General features: G+C 45.2%; 1 long non-coding RNA gene across 1 annotated transcript in view; it reads left to right on the top strand.

Moving 5' to 3' along the window:
- Nucleotides 1-23,989, top strand: part of LOC116153516 (uncharacterized) — a 374,055-nt gene that overhangs the window by 234,717 nt on the left and 115,349 nt on the right. The window contains exon 8 of the long non-coding RNA XR_010380933.1: nt 23,550-23,650. This is a non-coding gene — a long non-coding RNA (uncharacterized LOC116153516). The remainder of the gene's footprint in view (nt 1-23,549; nt 23,651-23,989) is intronic.

Below are 23,989 nucleotides of genomic sequence, written 5' to 3'. Positions count from 1 at the left end.
GTGTGTTGGGGAACCCTCTGGGGTCCACACCTGTCGGGAAGGCAAGACTAGGCATGGGGAAAAGCCGAGCTGTGATGCAGGTGCAGCAAAGCTTAAGCCAGTTCCATGGGGAGCTCTGAAGCTGGGATGGCCCTGCAGAGTTGTCCTGGGTTGGTGCCAGGGGCCCAGGCCTTTATACTGGAGCATCCTCCAGTCGCTGAATGCCGGATGCCCAGGGAGGGGACACCCCTTGAGGGAGGCAGCGGAAGGCAACTCCAGGAGAGGGCTTAGAGCTGAGGCCTGCCAGCTGGGGTCACTGGGATCTATATGGTGCAGCCCAGTGGATGCTGCACATGGCTGCTAGCAAACTTGCCTTTGAACATCTGGACCAAGAGATAAAATTGAAAAATTCAAACCCATGGGAAAAAAAAGCAAAACTAAATTCAACAACAACTCTTCCTCTTCCCGGGGCCCTACTTCAAAAAGACACCTGCACCCCAATGTTCATAGCAGCACTATTTACAATAGCCAAGACATGGAAACAGCCTAAATGTCCGTTGACAGATGACTGGATAAAGAAGATGCGGTGTATTTATACAATGGAATACTATTCAGCCACGAAAAACGACAACATAACACCATTTGCAGCAACATGGGTGTTCCTGGAGAATGTCATTCTAAGTGAAGTAAGCCAGAAAGAGAAAGAAAAATACCATATGAGATCTCTCATATGTGGAATCTAAATAAAAAAATGAACATAAATACAAAACAGAAACAGACTCATAGACATAGAATACAAATTTGTGGTTGCCAAGGGGGTGGGGGGTGGGAAGGGACAGACTGGGATTTCAAAATTTGTAGATACTGACAGGCATATGCAGAATAGATAAACAAGATTATATCGTATAGCACAGGGAAATATATACAAGATCTTGCGGTAGCTCATAGTGAAAAAAAATGTGACAATGAATATATGTATGTTCATGTATAATTGAAAAATTGTGCTCTACACTGGAATTTGACACAACATTGTAAAATGACTATAACTCAATAAAAAATATTAAAAAAAAAAAACCCCGAAAACTCTTCCTCTTCCCTGTGCAGGCCAAACTGAAAAGATATGAGGACTAGGACAAGGCTGTTTTCTCGTATGTCAAATGAAGATGTCAGAGTAGACCAGGAATTACAAACTGGTAGCCCACAGGTCGAATCTTGCAGAAAAGTTTGTTTTATTGGCATGGATAGTCTTTCAAGTCTAGAGGCTTGCCTTTGCTTGAAAATTTGGAAGACCTGACACATTGGGTCTGCACTGCTTCATGGAAAGTACCAGCTTGAATAGAGTAACATGTGCCCCCTCTAACCTCTGTCCCCTCCGGCTAGCTTCAGTCACTAATGTCACTGCCTGAGTTCTGTGACCATTTGAATTTGTGAGCTCTGGTCTATAAGGTTCTGCTTAGCTCTGATGAGCTGTAATTTCACATGAATAGACTCTGCTGAAATGGGCATTTGAATTCCTAGTAACATGATGACAGCAAGAAACCTTTGACTTCCTAGTCAAAGATCCAGCTCTTCCTGGAGATTCTCCTCACACAAGTCAGGCCATTTCTTTGTAGGTTAGCTAGCTGGCTTTGCAAATGAGGATTTCACTGACCTGATCTCAAACATGGGCACAAGGCAAACTGCTCTTATGATTGTGGTAGGGGCTGAGTGAGATTTTCTAGTCACTAGAATGTTGTTTAAGTCTTAGTGGTTCCCACATCTGGCTGAAATCTCAGAATGACTTGGGCTATTTATAAAAATACAAATTCTCAGGTTCTTCCAGGCACCTCTGATTCAGTAGATCTGGGCCCAGTAGAGGGGTCCAAGAGTCTATTTTTCATTGATTTTTCAAGTGATCTTGCTGTGCAACCAGATTTAGGAAGCATATGGGTTCCTCCCAGTTGCTCCTTGTATTTGGTGCTTGGCTCATGCATTATAAACTCTCGAGCTCCCAAAGCACAGGGATCCTTTCTTAGTCATCTTTTTATCCATCCCTGTCCTTAGTGCTAACACCTAGCACAATGCTCTGCACATCCTAAGCGCTCAATGAATGTCCAGTGAATGAACGATTGAATGAATAAATGAACATTTCTGAATAGCTTTCTTCTTTAGGGGGTAAAGAGCTCATACCTCCAAAACCATATGTTGAAGATCATTTGCTTTATTAGAGAATTTCTTTTATAAATATGGTGTTAAGCCAGAAAGGGTAAGAGTCCTAGCTTTATCTTGGGAGAATTTTGCCTTGGAGATGTTAAGAAATAAATGATTCCTTCTAAAGAGGACTTATGCTTTTCATCAAAAGATAGATTATTCACCCACCCAATGCAGTGTATGTGAGTTATTTGTACAATATTTCAAAAACAGCAAATTGACTCAATAGAAAAGGAAAATTTTAAATTATGCTGAAGTTTTGCCTTAAAATATAGAAACCTTGAAAAGATAAGACCAGGAGCTTCTTTCATACTAGGAGATAGATGCAGTGATACAAATTTAATTTATTGCGCTATGGTTTATTTATTGGGTGCTATGCTTGCAAAGAGTTCAAAAAGCCTGTGTCTGTAAAGGGAAGGTATTCAGTTCCTGCAGTTCATTTGGGTTTGAAGGAGGACATTCCAGAAAATATTGGCTCAAAGAAAATCTTGGAGTTGTTTACACGGCCTATCCTTCCTAAAGTCCCTTTGCCTTCCCTCTAATTTCTGGGGTTGGGGTCCTTCCAGAGGGGCCCTGGGGCTTCAGAAAGGCTGTGGATAGTGAGATGGATAACTTGATTGGCCTGAACTTGATTTGTTGTGGCCTACCAGGCCTGAACCAGTAGACTTGGACAAGTTTGGCCCTCTGTCTAGAATGTTGGGGATTAAGAACAGGCTTTTATTTTATTTTATGTTTATTTATTTATTCTTAGAGGAGGTACTGAGGATTGAACCCGGGACCTTATGCATGCTAAGCATGTGCTTTACCACTTGAGCTATACCCTCCCCGCAGGAATAGGATTTTAAACTCAAGTGCTCAGGAGTCTTTTTTGGGACAATGTTAAATGAGTTTTGGGGGCACTATTTGTGATTTCTGTCTTCAATTAGAATAAGTTTATAAAATCTATTATTTGCATCACTGGCACATGCACTTTGTTTTTCATTTTCTTCTTCTTAAAAACAATAAGGTTGTGATGCAATAAACTATTCAAATTAATGTTGTACAGAGAAAGTAATGGTGCTGAAAGTAAGCCAGCCATTGGTGGGATGGAGTAACACCATGCAATAACTTGTAATGTTCACTGTCAGCTGTCTCCCTTACCTCTGTTTTGCCCCTCCCACTTCCCTCTCCCCACCGGTAACCACTAGTTTGTTCTCTGTATCTGTGAGTCTGCTTCTCTCTTTTTTTTTTTTTTAAATAATATTTGCTAGTTTGTTGTATCTTTTAAAATTCCACATGTAAGTGATATCGTACAGTATTTATCTTCCTCTGTCTGAATTATTTCACGTAGTATAATGCCCTCCAAGTCCATCCATGCTGCTGCAGATAGCAAAATTTAATTCTTTTTTATAGCTGCGTAATATTCCACTGTGTATATAAACCACATCATCTTTATCCATTCATCTGCTGATGAACACTTAGGTTACTTCTATATCTTGGCAATTGTAAATAATGTTGCTATGAACACTGGGGTATGTGTATCTTTTTGAATTAGTGTTTTCATTTTTTGGAGCTATATGCCCAGGAGTGGAACTGCTGGGTCATATGGTATTTCTAATTTTAGTTTTTTGAGAAACCTCCATACTGTTTTCCATAGTGGCTGTACCAATTTGCATCCCTACTAACAGTGAATGAGGTTTCCCTTTTCTCCACATTGTCACCAACATTTACTTCTTTTTAATGCTAGCCATTCAAGAATCAGGGGCTTTTTATATTTTAGCATTATCAAGATGATCAAAGAGTAATTTTCAACAGGAAACTAGAGGTATAGGGAGTCTGATACCATGATGCTCTAAGGTTTTCAGCTTCCACCAAAAGCTTATCTTTGCCATCACTGTCTTGGTTGTCACTGAGAGAAACTTACTAAGGACTCATTTGTAAAATAAGCTACTCACTACAAATCACTTCAGTTGGTCTTTATCCAACTGAGACATTCTCTGATCATTGAATTCAGCCTAGAATTCATAAACTTCCTCTCTGTAAATTAAATCACATTAAAACATCCTGATGATGTTTTGACCTCTGTGAAACAGAAGAGTGTTAAAGGAATTTCAAAAAGTGAAATATGGGATGAGATAATGTCTTGGGTTTCAGGAGATGTCTGTAAGACTATCACTCTACTTCATACCTTAGAAAGTTGCTAAATGGGATAAAATTGAGATATGATAACAAAATGATACTAATGATAACTAAAAGACACTTTCATTTATTTGGATGTTTTATGATTCAAAGCAAGAATTATCAGTCTTTCCATTTCAGTTTTTGAAGGAATAAGTATTATACACATGTTAGTCAAAGATAAGACACTGATCAAGCTGACTGTTCATCTTTCATTTAGTTAGTTAACCACATATATTGGTTATAAAAATGTCCTAAGCACCTTAGGAAATTAAGAAAGGAAGATGGAGGTCTTATCTTGGAGTGTAAGTGAATGGAGTTGTCTCTGGGATTCTGTTACAGACTTTGGCCCAACTTGGGCTCCTGGATTGTAAGTTATTTTGGAAGCTTTTCCTCCATCTTCACCAGCACTTACCCTGTGCTCTTTGAAATGCCACTTTCTCCAGGGAAGCCAAGCTATCTATTCCTTCTTCATTGTGGAGTAGGAGCAGAAATGTTTCTTGCCATTTTGCTGACAGCAAAAATGAAGCTAAGTAAATTGTAAAGACTGCTTCAGATAAACTTATCTGACTCTGAAATCTTAAGATTTCGCTGCAAGAAGAAAAGGGTTATAATGTCAGGTACAAGGTGTGTTCCGTATTAGGTTCTCTCTTGTCCTAAGCTGTGCTTCCTAGGAGAGTGTTGAGAATATTGCAGAGTGGGGTTTCTGTGTGGTTATGAAAAAGAGAAGCGTAAAAGAAATCGGTGAGCCCTCACATTTCTCCTGAGACAAAAGAGAGTTCTCTGCCTTATCAAAGTGAGTTTTAAAAAGTCATGTATGTACTATCTTGAAGGCTGCAGTAAAAGAAAAAAAATCAATCCCTTCAGACAGTAGACATATTTGGAGGAATTCTTGAGAGGAGGTGATAATTTTATAAGTGAGAAAATAAACAAAAACATCTAAGGAATGATAAGCTCTCCCAGTGGAAATCTCTTCCCCTTCCCAACACAGTGTGCGATTGCCTGTAGGCTTTTCGAGTCAAAGAAGCCACCTGCAGCTCTTACCCGGTGAATATTCAGGAAGACTTTCAGTACTTGTGCTACTGTATGTCTGTGTGATTAAGATCTTTATTGGAAAATTGTGCAATATCAGGATCAATAACCAGGGTCTTTGGAATGGTAGTGTGTACTCAGTGAGCCCTCCGGTGGGATGGATGTTCAGCTTGAAGGGAACACACATCCCTCTGTCGGTTAGGTTTTTAGGTTCATGAAAACAATGAAATCAGTCAGGTGTTTAGCAAGAGGGAGTATGATGCAGTAAAATTGCTCATAATGAATTTAGCTCAATTCATTTGAAAAGCAAAGGGTAGAGGCCAAGAGAGAGAATGGTTATATAGCTTCAAGACATTATAAATGGACTTACTGACTGTCTCAGAACAGCTACCTAGTGTATTTCCTTCCAGTTGTTCCATAACCAAGGTCTTAAAAAGAACTAGCAATAGTATTTAGATGTAAAAGAAAAAACCTTCATATATATATTTACATTCATTTTTCAGGACATGGTTTTGTGTCTTCACTTCTTATTTCTGGCTTATCTTCTCCGAGAAAACCTGCATTTATCTCTAGCTGAAAGAGAGGGTGGAGGAGAACTTGGAAAATGTTCCCTTGCACTTGAAACTGCTCTGCTTCTGACACACTTACAGCATGGAAGAAAAATCCTTTGTACAGGACTTTAGACTAGACACTGCCTCTCCTGCCTCCCCACAAGCCCCCTTTCACTCGCAGCCAGTCACCTCCCACCATTCTACTTGCCGTGGTGATGTGTTGCTATGGCCTGACCCGTATAGGAGAGTCCTCTCTGTAGAGTGGCTATGAAAGGGAAGCGGGGTCATTCTGGAAGGGCCCCCAGGGAAAGCCAAGCTTCCTATAAGAAGTCTGCCCAGGAGCCCTAACTGTCACTTTCTGATGTTTCCAATTTCTCTATGCAGCACAAAAGTAGCTTTGAGTTCAGAGATCTTGAGGTATTTTCCCTTCTGGAGGTTACATTAGTACAGATTATGAGGCTAGAGGCTCAAGATCACCATTTTAACCCTATGAATGAGTACAGTGTGTGACCCAAGAGAAGTTGAGGAGGTGATGCCAGGAGGATCAGCAATGGTGATAACAGTGTAGACTGGGCTGGTGCACATTCCCTTGAGCCCAGAAGGCTGAGCAGAGGCTGAAAAGATGATTTTCCCTTTGCAGTAGGGAATGCTAAGACTAGAGGCGGACCAGAGAATTGCAAACAGTATTCAGGGAGTTGCAGTGCTAAAAACAGACCAAGTTCCCTATTCTATGTATGGAGGCAACAGGGGATTAAATTTAAGCAATAGGTATCAGAGATCTTGCCCTAGGGGTGTGCTTGAGCCAGCTTGTGGGTGCTTGGGGAGAGTCAATTTTGTGCATGTCTTTCTTTTTTTTTAATTTTTAAAATTACTTTTTATCTTTTGTTGGTTTACAATGTTGTGTTAGTTTCTGGTATACAGCATAGTGGTTCAGTTATACATATATATATTCCTTTTCATATTCTTTTCCAATGTAAACTGTTACAACTTATTGAATATAGTTCCCTGTGCTATACAATAGAATCTTGTTGTTTATCTATTTTATATATAGTACTAAGTATCTTGTGCATGTCTTTCGAACTCTGTGTTCAGTCATAGGTTGATAATGAGACAGAAGAGAAGTGGGCAGGGCACAACCATTAAAAGAACGACAGCAATTCAGGATAAGACCTAAACTGGTTAGAACCAAGTAGGCCCAAGTTGGCAGAAGATTCAACTTCCAGTAGACCTTGAGCCTCAGTACAGTTTCCTTGTAATACATTATCATGTTGAATGACACACACAGGTGCCATGATAGTTCCAGGCTGACCCTGAAAGGCCAAAATGTGGGCAGGGGCCCAATTCCTGGATATCTTCGCCCCTTCTCCCAAATGATTGGAATAATCCTCCCACCAGTTAGCATATGAAATTACCCAGCCCAGAAAAAGTAACCACCCCCACACCTTGGGGCCGCCTCTCTTGCCTTCTGAGACAGCCCACATTCTGTCTATGGAGTATCTCCTTGAATAAATTTACTTTCACTTTACTATGGCTGGATCTTGAATTCTTTCCTGTACAAGACAAGAACCTGCCTTCCTGCAATAGTAGCATGAAATGATCCACAGAGGGAGTTGTTGACATATGGAAATTGGCAAAGTCTCCAAATCAGAGCTAATTGTGAAACATTTATCAGCACACCAGTGTCTTGAATGGACGGATTAGTGTGGACTGAGGAATTCCCTTTCACCTGAGTAGAACTGCCTTTTGTCTCACAATCCTTGTCTCTAACCTCTACTTCTAATGCCACTCCTATTCTGCTTGCCTCTGGTCAAAGCTCTGTCTCCCCTCCTGGTTCCTCCAGCACTTTCTTTCCACAACAGTCTTTGGACATTTGCACCCTTGACCTTGTTTGTGTTTGTTGTGGTGGCTGTTTTACTGTATTTCCTGTTCCTCCAGCTAGGATGTGAGGATGGGGAGAGTGGGTACTGTTCAGGGGCATCAGCAATGGTGGTACCCAAGACAGACAGGGATGGTTCAGTAGAGGACTTCGGCAGAGAGGAAAGTGACTTGAAGGGCATATTAAAATCATTTAAAGTCCGAGAGTCACACCCATTCAATACAGATGATGACTTAAGGGAGAGGACTTTGTGGGTCTCATTCTGAAGATACTTCAATGTTCTCATAATGTGGCTTCCTTATGAGGCTTGGTTAGTGATTTTTTTAGTCATCACTGTTGGCTCCCAATCAAAATTGCTTCATGGAAAACAACAGGGTCCTACTGTAGAGCACAGGGAACTATATTCAATACCTTGTAATAGCCTATAATGAAAAGGGATATGAAAAGGAATATATATATGTGTATATATATTTCATATACATGAAATATTCATATTAAATGTATATTCATATTTCATATATACATATACATAAAACTGAATCACTATGCTGTACACCAGAAATTAACACAACGCTGTAAACTGACTATACTTCAATTAAAAAAAAAACTGCTTAAGGAGTAACCTCTATGGAGAGGAGAGGATATTGTGCAAGAAATAAATTGGAGCAAGAAGCTGTCACTCCCCACAGCTGCGTGTGCTAGGAGGGCCTTCGGGGGAGTTCTGGGTTGGAGAGGAGGAGGGAACAGTAGTAACTCTAGCAGCTCCTGCCGCTTCCTTGCCATGGGCGTGTTAGCAGGAGGCTTCTCCCTTAGCTTCGTATATGTCCCTCTCTTCTCTGCCCCACCCCTGCAGGCACCTGGGGGCTTTTCTCCCTGTGCTCAGAGAGTCCCAGATGAGTTCTAGCTCTCCATCTTCTGTCCAGAATTCATGGTCTTTTCTGGGAGGACTTCTACTAGAGAGATTCCAGATAGGGGAAACCTATCAGAGAGGATCATCCATCTAGTTTATAGGAGCAATTTCAAAGTGGGCCGGGAGCCCTGATGGAGGAGGTCCAGGCAACTCCAAGATGGGCAGCATCCCCTGTGAGTTACACTAAGAGACTGTGTCAGAGTCTGGCTTTCCTGGTGAGTGTGGGCCATTGGGGAGGTGGGTTTTTGTGAAGACTGTGTGAGCATGTCTGTGTACGTGGGGAGGAGGTGTGCTGGACAGGAGGGGGAGTACAGGCTCGGTCAGCAGCCTAGGACTGCCAATCTTTGCTCGCTACCAGGCACTGGTAGAGTTGGCGGCGTTTGTTCTGCTTCTGAGTCACACTGGCTGGATTAACCCAGGATCCACTCATTCCACTCACCTGTGGAAGATTCTTTGAATACAAGAAGATGAGTAGGGGCAAGAATAACAGTAAAAAGGTGAGGATAAAGGAGCAGGTTTATTTTAAACACATTTTTCTTTTGTCTACCTGGAACATACATTGATGTCCTCCACATATGGGATGGGGATTTTTCAAGCAAAATACTGTCTGCTGTGCAATGTGACTGCCTTCCTATATGACCATTTCAAATGCGTCAGCAAATTACATTGCTCACCAATGCTCTTCTGCAAGTGGAGCTTTACTTTGAGAATACTCAGAGAAGAGGATGAGAAGACAGTTGACATGTGGGTTATAAGCAAAGACATTTTCATTTTTTATTAATAGCAAATCAGCTTCCCCCACCTCCACTAAATAGACGCTGAAGAAATAATAAAAGCATATTGCTGGAAGGGATGCTGAACTGTTAGCCTATTCAGGGGACCCATGTGTTTTGACCTGACCTTGTAAATGAATGAATGAGGGAATGAACGAGTGGTACCTTGGAATAAATATCACTAGTGTCAGGGATTCCATCACCAAACCTAGAGGAGAAAAGTCTCTGGTCTTTAAGTTAAACAGATAAAATTGTATGTGTGTGTAGGGAAGAGATAACAGACCTATATGTCAAAATGGTTGCTCTTCTTTTTAAAAACACGTGGAAGCCCTGCTTAATTTTGATTTACTTTAGTTCTTCACATCTACCTGGGCCCGTATTGCCTACATATTTTTAAGTGCCATGGGCTCAAGATTTGAAGGAGCCTCTTTCTCTGCAAACGCAGGTCCTCTACTTGTGTTTTCCCTTTTGTCTTTGGATGAAAGCAAATGCTGTTTCAGGTGATCACAGTCCTAGGAAAACGATTCAGGCTTCTTGTCTCTTTATGCAGCCGTCTGGCTCCCGAACACCCTGAAAGCACGTCCGGAAGCACAGGGTACGATCAACACAAGGGTTTTTGACATCAGGCCTCGCCATCCTGTTCTGACATGCTCCCCATAGTTGGACCACAAACAATGCTCCTTTTCTTCATGATGACTCTCTGTATTGCTGTGAAAATCTGTACAAAATTGTGATAATTGCTAGGATTGTACACTTGACATCCCTGAGCTCAGCAGTGATGAGGAAAGGGTGGCAAGTTCTTTGTGGTTTTTATGAAATCAAGTAAAACCTGGGAGAGATAATGGCCAGTGTTAACAGTTGGTACCAGATACGATACAGTTCAGTTTTTGAAAAAACACATTTACCAGGGAACTTCTCCCGTACTGACACATTTCCAGTCACAGTTTCATCTGCACTTGTTGGAACGGGGTGCATCCATGCCCTTGGGGCTTCATCACGCTCGGTGTTCTAACCAGGCAGCCAATTTCTTATGAGAAGAGGCTGCAGCAAGAGACACTGAATACAGTTTGACAGGCTGCTTCTCCCTGCCCTCACCCTAAAGCTCTGTCTATGATCAGCTCTGTAATTTGTGGGGCTCACTGCAGAATGAAAACGCAGGGTCTCTTGTTAAAAATTTTATTAAGAATTTCAAGGCAGCGATAGCAAAGCAGTAAATCCAGCATGGGACCCTTCTAAGCAAGGGGCCCTGTGTGACTCACAGGTCACAGGCCTGTGAAGCTGGCTCTGGCTCTGACCTTCCTAAACAAGAAGATGGGATAAGAAGGCAGTATCTGAATCCTCCCGGGCACAGTTTACTGTGTGTGCCACCTGGGGAAGAGCATGGGGAAGAGATGATGTTACACTGAGGGCCAGGGAGCCATTCTTCCTGCCCATGAGGAACAGGAGACAAGGAAGCCTAGAGTGAGTGACTGGGGTGCCTTCAAGATCCCTTCTTGCGGGGGTGGGTATAGCTCAGTGGTAGAGGAAATGTTTAGCATGCACGAGGTCCTGGGTTCAATCCCCAGTACCTCCATTAAAAAAGAAAATCCCTTCTCATCTTCAGAGTCTCTAACTTGGAAGCCGTTATCCTGCAGGGACTCTAATTCTAAGAATCACAGCCTTACCACTTATTAACAATAATGACCCAGGGCTGGTGATTCGTCACCTCTGAGCTTCTGTTTCCTGGTTTGCAAAACAGAGCTATACTTGTCTCATGGCGTGGTTGTGAGGATTCAATCCCACGGCAGGGGTGAAGTGCTCTGTCGAGTTCTGGGCACACGGGCAGCGCTCAACGGTGGTGACGGTGACCACGATGCTTAGGGGAAGCCCTTGCTTTTGGAAAAGCCTGTGTGAGAAAGAAAGCCCTCTTTGTGTCCTACCCACTCAGGCCCCAGGGTGACAATGCGGTTGAAGGCTCATGCTACCCCAAAAGGCCTTCCCTGACTCCTTTTTTCCCTGCTTCCTTCAGCTTAAGTCCTTTCAAATGTAGACTCTTTTGAATATGATGAAAGTCCAGGCGCTGACAAAGCCGCCGCTGCCAGCAAGGTCACCCAAGGAGAGCAGTCCTGTCCTTTGGGCCTGCAGCACCACATGCATTTATGCAGCGGCTCTGGGGGCGGGCCCAGCTGCGCTGAGCCCTGTGAATGTTCCCGCTCACAGCCTTATTCCGAGCCAGGCAGAGGGAGGCTCTTACACCCGGACTCAGCTTAAATGGATGATCAAGGTCTGTTTGTCGTCATTGTTGGTAATGTCAAACCCTTTCACACATCCTGCTCCACTTGGTTGGGAGGCACCAGCTCGCTCTTTCTAGGAGAGTGTGGAGTCCCTGTTAGTGTCACCTCCTCCTCTTCCTCACAGGCTGGGGGCGGGCATGGACTGGCTGGCCTAAGTCAAGGTCAAGGCAGCATTTTAGGGTGGTGGGCCGACTCTGTCCGAAATCTCTCCCATATCCACACTTGCTGCCCGACGATTGAAGGAATCTCTCAGGAATCTCTGGCAGACCTTCCCCTCGCCTACCCCGAACCTCCACTGCCTGGGAAATGATAACTCAGCCCCCACCACAGTGCTCTTTGGGGATCTGACTTCTCTGCCTCCAAAGTGTTCACGATGTAGGCGCTCTCTCCAGGGAGGAGTGTTCTGTTTCAGCACATCAAGTGTGTGTTTCCTGATCTACCCTTTGCTTTCGTCTTGGAGCAGATGGCCAAGTATACACTTGATGGGACGGTCTTCAGCCAAAGTAGACTTGTCAGAACAGGAGGGGACGTTCCGTTTGTCAAGCACCTTCTGGGTTCCCAGCATGGTGCTTGGGATCCTCTTATCTTCCTTATTCTTTGAAGGTGGAAATGATGATCTGAGTTTTTGGCAGATGAAGAAACTGAGGCGGTCTAAGATGGTGCCCAGATGCATGTAGCTAGTAAGTGGCAGCACCAGCATTTAAATGCAATTGACTCATGTTTCTCTCAGCTACTGTTTGTTGTCTCATCAGACTAGCATCCTCCAATGGGAACATTCCTCTGAACATGTGGGCTGCAGTTGCGAGGCAGGCACGTTCTACGTGCACAGGCAGGGAGGAGCAGGGAAGGGCAGAGCTTGGTGGGGTGTCTGCTCTGGTAACATGGGCAGTGTCTGGAGGACACAGAATCCCCAGGAGCTGTCCACCAGCTCTTGACTCTCCTTAGAAGACAGACTGAACGTGGGGACCAGAGACCTGTGGGTACTGCCTGAATGTGTCATTTCCCCCATCATTAGCTATGAGAAGAGAAGCAACTAAATGTCTGGATAGTTAATAGCCAGAGACATGGTAGAAAGACTTCCATAGACTCCTGTAGCACATGAACTCCAGGAAGGTATAAAAACACCTGGACAAAGAGCCAAGCCAGATAACACCACTGACATCTCTGGTATCAGTGCCTTTGAGGCATCCTGGGATGTCCTAAGTAGAGACTGTCTGGTAGAGAGTCCTTGAGCAGCTTGGCAGAGCAACAGGTAGGCATCATGGAAGACCTGGCTATGCCACCGTGAAACAAGGTTCACTGTGCTTTAGAAGAAGCCTCCTACCAAGACCCATTCCACAGCCCCACCGTCGGGAGTGGTACCCAGGGCTCCTGATATCTCAAAAGGTGGGTGAGTTAGACTGGGGAGCTGACAGGGCTGCTGTAGGTGGAAATCCCGAGCACTCAGCAGCTCAGGGCTATGAGCAGCAGGGCCAACATGTTCATTTTAGCTGTTCATGTTATCCCAGGGCAGAGTTGAGCTTGGTAGAGGGAGGGAGCATCAGTGGGACTTAAGGGTGATGGATCCCTATCCCTGCCCTCGATGATTACCATAATCTCCCTATAATACATCCTTGTATCACAAGGAAATTGGTATCACAATGCGTTATCTCACATTTATTTTTGCAGTTCTTCGAGTCATGTATCTTTTAGTCTGTTTTGCTCATAGTTCCCAGTGTTTCATCCATTGCCTGCCACATACAGCAAGTGTGCAAAAAAATATTTCTTTAATGAATTAATTAATGAAAAGAGATTCTAGAAGTAATAGAAGACAAGAAGGTGCTTCAGAAGTAGTTTAGTGCTGCCTTTCTCGGCTCTGATGATTAAGTACGTGACAGATACCGTAATTATCAGAGTTCCAGATAGGACTCCAGAAAATGCTATCTTTTGCAGTGTCAGAGAAATGCAACCTTTGTTCCTTCCCACTTGCTGGAAATACATCTGTCTTTGAATGAAATGAGGCTTTAGGGCAGTAAGTATGCCCTTTTGCCCTGGCCCTGAATTTATCAGTTCCAGTTTCCACACTGAAAGCATGAGAGTCATCAGGGACAAGCCAAAGAAAGGAAAATAGATCTTCAAGCTCTGCGTGGGGACCCAAGGTCAAGGCACATGTCTAGGGGAAGCTGAGAGCAGGAAGATTTGGGGGTTGCCTGTGTGGTCTGAGGGGATCTGAAAGGCTAGCTTGACCAAAAGTACCCCTTTATTAACTTAATTGGAGGGTCACACATTTCTATCTTTATGGGTTTCTCTTTGGATGAAGATTTGACTCTTGAGAAACCCTATAACAGTATAAACATCTTCCTGGGTGAGGTGGGCGTGAAGCCAGGAGCACTCTGGAAGCATGAATTACTTTGATAAGTTACTGCTGTTAATGAACAAGCAGAGGTCTTCCGAGGGCCAGAAGGAAAGCTCTAGGTAAGGCTGAAAGGGGATTGGGGGCTGGTGGGAGCTGGGAGGAAAGGGCTTGAGGAGGGTGGTCTCATGGAATTTCCTGTGGGGGCGAGTAGGAACTTGGCAGAGAAATGTTAGCATCCCAGCAAACACCGGGGTACATTCCAACTGGATATTTTGAGGGGAAGTTTGATAAAGAGACTATGACATATGTGTGATCAGGGTTTAGGGAAATCAAACCTGGGATAATATAGAACTTTGGGACCAGCACTAACAGGGAGCTAGCTGCTCCACCCCTAGCCTGATGGAGCAAGGGGAGAGAGCAGTTATTGGAACCTGGAGGGGTAGCTGTAGGAGAGGCGCTTGTAAAATGTAGTGCATTAAAGATAGTCTAAAATTCTTCGATACTCCATTTATCAACAGTGGGGGTCTGTGTTCTTTCCCCTTGAATCATTGCTTTGACCAACGGAGCATGGCAGAAGTGATGTTGTACCTGTTTCTAGGCCCAGGGCTTAAGAGACTGGTAGCTTCCATTTCCTCTCCCTTGGACACTTGCTCTTGGAACACAGACAGCTTGCTGAAAGGAAGTCTAATAGCCCCAAGTAGAGGCCCACCTGAAGAACTGAGGCCTCTGCTAACAGCCCTGACCACACTCACCCAGACAATAACCAGCACCAACTTGCCCGCCATCTTGGAAGTGGATTCTCTAGCCCTAGTCAAGCTGCCCCAGCTTATGCTGCATGGAACAGAGATGAGTTGCCTCATCAAGCCCTGCCCAAATTACAGGTTCACCAGTAAAATAAACGCTTGTTGTTGTTTTAACTATTAAGTGTTGGGGACAGTTTATAACCACCAATAGTTACTGGAATACATGAGTTGTGGCCTCCGTAGAGGGATACAGATAACCCATCGTAGCCTGGCAGGAAGTGAGCCAGGGGGGCAAACCCCCAGCTTCTCTCTCCTCCTGCCTACTTATTTACTGCCAGTGACTTTCACTGGTTGGAGCCAAAGAAAGCCAGAGGACAAGGAAACTGCTGATGTGTCCTTATAGGTCAGCCCCCTGGGACCCAGAGCAGGCTGGAGAAGTGTGAAGGGAGATCTGGAAGGACAAATGGAAGACACCCAGCACAGGCACCAGGCAGTTTAAAGTTGGTGTCATGATGTTGATCCCGTTGGATAAAACTCAACCACCCAACTCAGCGAATACAAACCTTAAAAGACAAAGGCCAGAATCAATTTGGGGAGGTAGCCAGGTATGTGATCAATAAGCTAGAAAGGAGAAAAATCGGCCTGAGACATTTCTCAATCACATAGGTCAATGTTTGATTTAATCGACATTTAATCAACGTTAATACAGATGTAAAATGCGGTAACCCCGACGAATGTTGGCCCCTCAGAGCTGTGGTTGAGCTACCCTCCCCAATTTCCTGAGTGGCTGTCTGAGAGGAGCCAGGGAAACCAGATACCCAGTGTAGGAACTGGCTCTGCCTTTCTGTCCCATAAAGTAAACATTTGGGCTTCCAGGGAAATTGGAATAATCTGGCTACAAGGTGGGAAGCCCCAGGTAGACAAACCCAGGAGACCCAGGCAGACTCAAGACTGGTGTTTCCTTGCTAGTCAGAGGCCACTGGCAGTGAACCCACTAGCTCCTGGAGGGGGCCCCTGGAGCAGTGTGCAACCAGCCAGGAGCCCCTTCAGGTTGGCCTCTGGGAGGGCAGGACGCACCCTCTGGGCTTTGGGGCCAGCCAAAAAGCCAGAGTGGTGATTGCCAATGTCCAGCAGGAATTTTGCAAAACGTAGTGGAAGCTTTAGAAAACTGCCCTGCCTTAAAGGGAGGTGGTTGAGCCTGATGATTAGAGCTGGAATTCAGGAGTCTGGCTACCTGGATTCAGATTCTGCCTCTGCCTTTTGCTAGCTGTATAGTCTTATTCCACTCCTCTGTGACTCTGTCTTCCCAACAGTTAAGTGGGGATGCTAGTACACATGTGGTGCAGCTTTTGTGAAGGATAAATGAGCTCTTAGCACGTACTGGAGGAGACCACAGGACAAAGTGGTTTAAGAACACAAGCTCTGAAGCCAGATGGCCAGGATTTGAATTTTGACTCCACCGCCGATGATATATGCATGATGTGGGGCAAGTTCTTTCTCTGTCTCAGGGTCCTCTTACGGGGACTAGCACTCCTGCCTTCATTTGGTTGTCATGAGGACTAACGAGTTCATCTGTGTAAAGGGTTTAGCGTGGGCGGTGGCGGCACTGCGCCTGCTCACCCTTAGCTGTGATGAGCAGGATGCCCGCTGCATCTCTCATGTTTGGTACATAGTAATCCCCCAGTAGTATTTGCGTTCTGCTGTCGGCACAGGCAAGAGGGAGAAACCCAAGAGCTCCCCGGTCAGCCCTGCCTCGGGGTTGGTGGCTATATGCGTAGTTGAACTGTCTGTTCCAACAGGTGTGGTCACACTGTTTTTTTGTTTTTTGTTTGCTCTGATCCAGTCACATCTGTATTGCAGATGCTCGAGGTGCTCAAGGTGCTCGAGGCCTGGCAGGTTCACGGATTCGGGTAGACCAAAAAACCCTTCCGGGAGCCGCAGGTATCTCTGACATGCCTTTATTGCGGAGCAGAGTACCCAGGCTTCCATGGCTGCCACATTGTAAAACCCCGACTACCTTATATACGGAGGTGGGCATCTAGCCAACTGTGAGCTAGTGGGCTGACCATTGCGCTTGCGCAGTGCAAGTCACCATTACATAATAATACAGGGGTACTGCGCATGCGGGATAATATTGCTGCGTCACTGGGCACCGGACTGCGGGGGAGCCTGACAGACTCCGTTTCCCCTACGTCTAGCTTCTGGGCTGCCCATCGAAGACATCTCTCCCCATCCCAGGGTGCTCTGAGACCCAGCGGAGCAGAATGGGTCTGCCACCGCCTGCGTAGGGTGACGGATCTCACTGGGAGCTGGGCTTCCCTTCTGTCCTGGGACCTGGTTGTGAAAGAAAGCAAATGAAAAATGGTAGCAATAAAAAAAAGGCTGCTCTGGGTAGACAACGCCTCTTTGTTTGCAGGTAGATGATAGGGCTTGGGCCTAAGACTGCAGAGTCTGGGATCTGAGCACCCTGGTTCCATTTCTAGCTTCTGGAACCCACTGGTGATACTGCCTCCCCTGTGCCTCAGATGGACCCTTCCTTAAGATCTGGCCCTTCAGAGGTCTCGTCACGATTTCTCTGTTCGAGCGTGGCTTGCTCGGGTAGAGCGCGGGGCGGCTGTAGCTGAGACCGCAGCAACTGCAGGCAAATATTCCAGAGCATCACGGGGCGGGGGCAGAGAAAACTCCAGTCTTGGCCTGCGCCAACAGGCTGGGTGAAGGCAGATGAGTACTTAACCTTCTGGGCCTCTTTTTGCAAAATGTACTGAATTTGGGGCTTATCCTGAGACTAATAAAAATTCTTGGCGAAAGCTAAGAAAAATCAGATGGAGGCATTTATTGACAGAACAGTTACTCTCATCAGATCAGCAGTTATTCTTTGAGGGCTTGGGGTCATCCTCAGGAGGAGAATTTTCTTTCCTCCCTCACGTCAGTGCGCTTCCCCGTGGACCAGGATGATTCCCCGGAATGGCTGCCCCTTGTACCAGCAGGAATTCTGGGAAGAAAGCTATCCAGGGAGCCTGGCCTGCTCTGGGGATGTGGCGAGTTCTCCTTCAGGGGTGAGTCCGCTCAGAGCCCACGGAAGGGCTTCCCCGGTCCTCCTCATCCTGAAAAAACTACCCCCACAAGTCAGGCCCTGAGTCTTAGCTCTGCCCTTTCTACAAGGTACCAGTTCTGCTGAGGAGACAGAGCCATGGTTGCAGGCTCAATCTCATGTATCGTGTGACGAAAGAGGGGGTACAAAGTACAGCAAATAAACTTGCAATGTCCAACATCCAACCATAGGTGGATGCTAAATAAAGCCATCCCTGTTCAACCGCAATTTTATAGGTAAAATTTTCAGTCAGCCACCAGAGGGTGCCCACAGAGCTGTCTGAAAATGACCGAAACATGCAGAATTAGAGAAAGAAAATTTCCAGTGCGTTTAAGACCAAGACAAAATACAGCTCCCTCATATGTGACTGGGACAGAGGCACAGACCAGCTGAGGAGCTGCGAGTTTGCAGGGGGAGAAGAGCCACGGTGGGAGTGCTAGAAATTACCTAAATTTTAGCTAAACAAGTTGCATCTTGATTTTAAATTGGCAATTGCAATAGCACTTTGAGGATTGGCCCAGGGTGCTTTTTCACTCCCTGGCAAAACTCCCTTCTCCACCGTGTCTTTCCCCATCTGTGTGTACAAAGGAAATGCTTCTTGGAAGGTAGGGCTGCTGCTGCTTGAAAGAAAATCCTATGATGCAAGTGAAAAGACAAGAGATTGTCTGAGCCACTGTTCTTGCATGAGGGTGAGGCCTCAGAAAGAAGAAATAGGGGTGCCATGGTTCTCTGAAGAGAGGGCCTGCTGTGGAGCAAGGCTGTAACAGGAGGAGCAGAGGGACAGCTCCTACCCTGGCCCCAGGCAGGCTAGCATGCAGGCTGTGTCTGGCATCCTTGTCTCTCCAGATCCTGGCACAAGGCTGGCACACAGTAGGTGCCTGTTAATATTTGTTGAAGATGTGAGTGAGTGAATGCATGGGAAATGAGCTTGAGTGGGTGGGACACTGCCTGGGCCGGCTGGGAGCTTTCACCAGGGTGAGGGTGTTACTGAAGGCAAGTGCATGTGCCCGATGCACAGTGAGGCAAACAAACTGAAATGTCACAGTTTGGAACAGAAAGAGGTTTATTACAGGGCGGAGTAAGAAAGACGAGGTGGCTTATGCCCAAGAAAACCCCAAACTCCTGGAAGGGTTTCAGCAAGCATGTTTAAAAGCCGGGTGAGGGAGGGAGGTCGCAGGGTACATGATCAGCTCGTGCACAATTCTCTCATTGGTTGATGCTGAGGTAGCAGGGTGGTCAATACTATCAACCTCTAGGAGCCAGAAGGTCTGGGGGCCACATGCTCATGATCATCAAGTAGTTAATTTCTTCCCTTTGGTGGTGGTTTTAGCATCTGAAAAACTCAAGAAATATGCCTGAGACACTATTATCTGGTTACTTCAGAGAGGAGCTACAGCAGAGAATATGGGGGAGAGGTCTGTCCCAGGAAAGCCCCACAGGGTCCTGCTTGGTTACAAGGGGAGAATTGGGAAAGGGTTAGGTGGGGTGGAAGGGTTAATTTTCTAGGGAGGAGAGGTCCCATGTTTGATGTAGGCTGCCTCTGGCCTTTCTGTCAATGTCCAAGACTCCAGATGCGATGTTTTGACTCTGTCCTAATGCTGGTCAAACTGACCAGTGGCCCAATTCATTTATAAGGTCCACTCCTTCCCAGTTATTGGGTACCTGATGGGGACCCTGGCAGTTATCACTTGTCCCCACTCAGGGGACCTCAGCCTCCCTTAGCTTTGGCTTTCTGGAAATACAGCCAACATGAAACTGGGTACTGGTTTTTGGGCCATTGGGCCATTCATCTCTCTGGGCAAGTGCAGGCATTGTGTGTGTATATGCCGTGTGTGTGTGTGTATATGCCGTGTGTGTGTGTGTATGAGTATGACTGCAAGCATGAATATGGGTTGCAGTAATGCCTGGTATGTGGGGTCTACCATTTACACAGCCCTTTGACAGCACCCATGGCCGCTTCTTGCTGGTACATACATGGAAGAGAAGAGGTGATTGATGTTTAAATTTAGAAATGGCTCTAGTCTGGGGACAGAAATTATTTTACTTAGGTTTCCATACTTCTAATTCTTCACAGAAGAAATTATGATGTCCATGCTTTGCAGGGTTTAAAGAGGTCCCTACACATGCTCCCTTTCCAATATTTCTCCCTTGGGGCAGCTTTAATGACAACTTGGTGTGTGTGTGGGGTGGCTTTCACATGAGCCAGGAGGGCTACTTAATTTGAAAGAAAGAGAGTAGTTTTCGGAATTATCCTCTCTCCTCTCCTGCCGTGGTTAAGTCTGTCTGATTAGCACAATAATGATCATCTTCTCCCCACCAGACTGAGAAGTGTGGTTTCCAGGTCCCTGACCCTTTTGGTTTGCGAATCTCAGGCAGACATGGCCCTGATGATTCTTTGGCCCTCTCTGCCTGGACCCGGCTGGGTACCCTACCCTTGGTGAGCTCTGAGGTGACTGAAGTTGTGTCATCTTCTGGTCCTTTTATGTTTCTGATCTCCATCAGGCCCTGGCATGGCACTGTGTCCTCAGGGAAGGTTGGATTCAAGGGAGAGGCTATGCGGAAAGGGTCTCAACATACCAGCTGTAGCAAAAGTAAAAGTTTCTAAAAAGCTAAGAAGGCATCTGAAAGAATATTCCATCAGATTGTTTTTTTGTCAAAATAAGATCTCTGGAAAAAAGAATCTTTTTTTTCTCTTTAAAGGGAAGAAAAGAAAAGGAAAAAAAGGCAAAGCTTTGCGTGAGCTCTCTGTCAAGAAGGATCACAGCACCAGCCAAAAGATGAGGGGGTTTGGACACCAATAGAGAGAGGAAGAGATCAGGGCACTGTTTACCTTAGATACACTGGTCAGGGACCGCGGCGGGCTTGTGTGGGTTTGTGAGTGCCATGTTACCAAACGTGCAGAGATAGCCTCTTTGCTGTTTCCTGGAATGAGCTAAGGGAAGGAAGTCAGCTTTAAAATGACCACTTTGTCAAGAAAGAAAGAGCAAGCAGTATAAACGTTTACCTTTTTCTTGGTCTACTGAATAGATACAATTCAATAAAGCTCAACTAACTCCTTTGTATTTAACAAACTTATCTTGACTATCTACCACGTCCTAGACACAGACCTTGCCTTCAAGGGGTTCACAGTCTAGCAAGGGAGGCAGAAAGATGTGGTCTCTGCAGGGGGAGTTCTGCCCAGAGCCTGGAAGGAGCAGCGCTCAGGCCGCAGGACTCCACCTCTCATGTGCTCTGACTGGGCCAGAGACGGGGTCCTTACAGCTGGCCAGGGGTCTGGCCCTTGGGTAACTCCAAGCTGAGCCAATCCAGTTTCTCACCTGAAAACTTGTAATTGGGATGTTGAAAGACAGTCAGTTGGATGTGGAGAACAAACTTGAAGTTTATGAAGACTTGGGTCTTAAGTCATGTTGATGAGCCACACATACCCAGAGAGTGTGCGAAGGAGAGGAGGCCAGCCAGGAGAGAGGATGGGAGAGGAGGGTGGGATGACTCACAGAGGGAGCAACATGACAGAGCTCATTAGGGGCCTTTGAGAGATGGAGAGTCACTTCCCTTCCCAGCCCTGGTTTCCAGCTCCAAAAGCAGGAGGCCTAATTCCTTGTTTTTGTGTCCTGTGAGACGGCAGTTCTTTACAAGAAGTTCCTCTCTTCCTGAGCTAACTGGAGTGAGTTTCTTTTTCTTACAACTGAAAGTTCCATTTTAATTCAAAATGTCACCGAACAACGTATTAGTTGCCTAAGACTGCCGTAACACATTACTACAACAGGGTGACTTAAAACATTACAAATGTATTCTCTCATAGTTCTGGAGGCCAGAAGTCTCAAATCAAATTGTCAGCAGGGTTGGTTCTTTCTCAAGGCTCTGAGGGAGAACCTCTTCCATGCTTCTCTCCTGTCTTCGGTGGCTGTCAATAATTCGTGGCACCCCTTGGCTTGTAGATGCCTTGCTCCAGTCTCTGCCTCCAATGTCATATAATGTTCTCACGTGTCTCTGTAATTCTATTTCTGTCTCTTATGAGGATACTCATCATTGGATTTAGGGCCTACCCTAATCCAGGATGATCTCATCTAGAGATCTTTACCTTAATTGCAAATTCAAAGGCCCTTATTCCAAGTAAGATCACATTCTGAGGTTGAGTGGATATATCTTTGGGGGGGACACCACTTAAATTACTACAAACAAGGTGTGAATGTGTTTATTGCTGGATTACTCAGCTGGTGGACTATACATGTGCTTAAATAAGCAACCAGCAGGGGTTCAGAGAAAGAGAGATTTTTCTCTTTTGGAAAGAATATGATCTGTCAAAAAGTGAAGTCCTTGTGGAAAAAATGTTCATTTAGGCTTATTTTAAATTTTAATTTCATATTGAAGTGGGAGCAAGAAATCGTACTTGCAATGCGTGGGGGTCTCTAAATGTATCAATCAGTGTAATTTGTGAACTGTAAATAGTTTATGTGATAGGAAGGGAGGTGTGGAAGGTTTTCCTGTTGTTATTGGTGGTGGTTTAATTCTATTTATGTCTTGCAGCTGTTGACGCCACTGGTGACCTTAGCAGGAACCACCACCATACTGTTAACATCAATAAGTTGGGGTTAAGGAATGAATGGAGGTGAGAAGATGGTTAGGATTGGCATCTTTTGCAAGAAACTTGATGTGAAGTGAAAGAAAGTTTTAGGGGTCTCTGGGAAGTGGTCTGTCACCTCAGGAAGTTGATTAATAATCTGCTGTTTGTGTTTGAATGCTGCAATTAGCTTTAACCTCTGCCAGCACTTCTTAGGGATGGTATCCACTGACGCTGTCTCTTAAGCAGTGCAGCCTGGCCCGCAGCCTCCCTCCATGTGTCTTCACTCTTTTGGGTAAAAGAGCGCCACATCACCCTGTTCACGCAATAGGCAGACATACAGAACACTTAACAGTAACCTGAGCATGCCAGGCTGATGCCCTTCCTGGTCCTTGGTACTAACTACTTTCCCTGCCTGAATCTCCTTCTTTCTTGATTACCACTTATCTTTCAAAGCTTAGCTGAAATATTCTGTTTGTTTTTACCGTGATGTTCTGTTAAGTTACTCATTCTTTAGAACTCCCATAGCACTGATCTCTACTATGGGGTTCCTTAATTTTCTGCCTCTCCAATTAAATCGCTGAGATCAGGACCCCTGTCTGTCCTTCTAGTCCTCAGTTCCTCACACAGTATTGGATATATAGTATGAGTTCAATAAATGTTTATTGAATAAATGAGTTTGCAGTTAATACATTACCGAACACGAAGTGTGTGTGAAGGGGGATATTGTTGCATGCCTGGCAAAGGAAACCAGACAGTCAGGAGAGAGAAAGAGAGAGGGGCGAGGGCATACTCATTATCAGCATCCGTTCCCCACTTCTGTTCTACCAGAATCCAGATTTTGTGCCAGTGTCCACCCTCTTCCAAGCAGCCATGTGCCTTGGAGGGAACTCACCCTTGCCCAGCCCAGGGGTGGGTCTGATTGGCCTCAAGGTAATCACATCCCTGTTGTCAGTGATTGATTTGGGAATGGGCATGTCACCCAGTTCTGGCCATTCATAACATGGGAGACTTCTGGGGAACGTTTCCTTGCTCCTAAGAAGGAGAACAGGAAGAGATGCTGTCTCTTCTTTCTCAGGGTGCTGTCATGTCTGGAGAGGATATCTGGAAATGCTGAAGCCATCTTGCCATCAGCCTGAGAATGAAGCCAATGACTGAGGATGGCAGAACAGAAAAACGGTAAGAGCCTGGATCTGTAATGACATGGCCGGGCTGTGGTAACTGCCTGTCCAACCTCCTGCCCATTGAGAACTGGTTATCACAGTGAATGCATTTCCTTATTGTGAAAGGCTGTTTGAATCTGTTTCTATGACTTGAAGCCAAAAGCATCTTAACTGAAACAACTTGCCATATAGTAAATATTCATTAAATATACAACTTTATTTTAAAGCAGTGGCCATAGAGATAAAAAAAAAAAAAAGCCTGTTCCTCGTGACCCTGATAATTTGGAAATGTAAAATATGGTATTCCTATGGTCATCTCAGAAGCTGAGGCTATTTCATTCATTTGACTATGCCA

This window comes from Camelus dromedarius, chromosome 5, assembly GCF_036321535.1.
Source record: "Camelus dromedarius isolate mCamDro1 chromosome 5, mCamDro1.pat, whole genome shotgun sequence".
Lineage (NCBI taxonomy): Eukaryota > Metazoa > Chordata > Mammalia > Artiodactyla > Camelidae > Camelus > Camelus dromedarius.
Note: the sequence above shows the minus strand (reverse complement) of the source record. Positions and strands in the feature narration are given on the sequence as shown.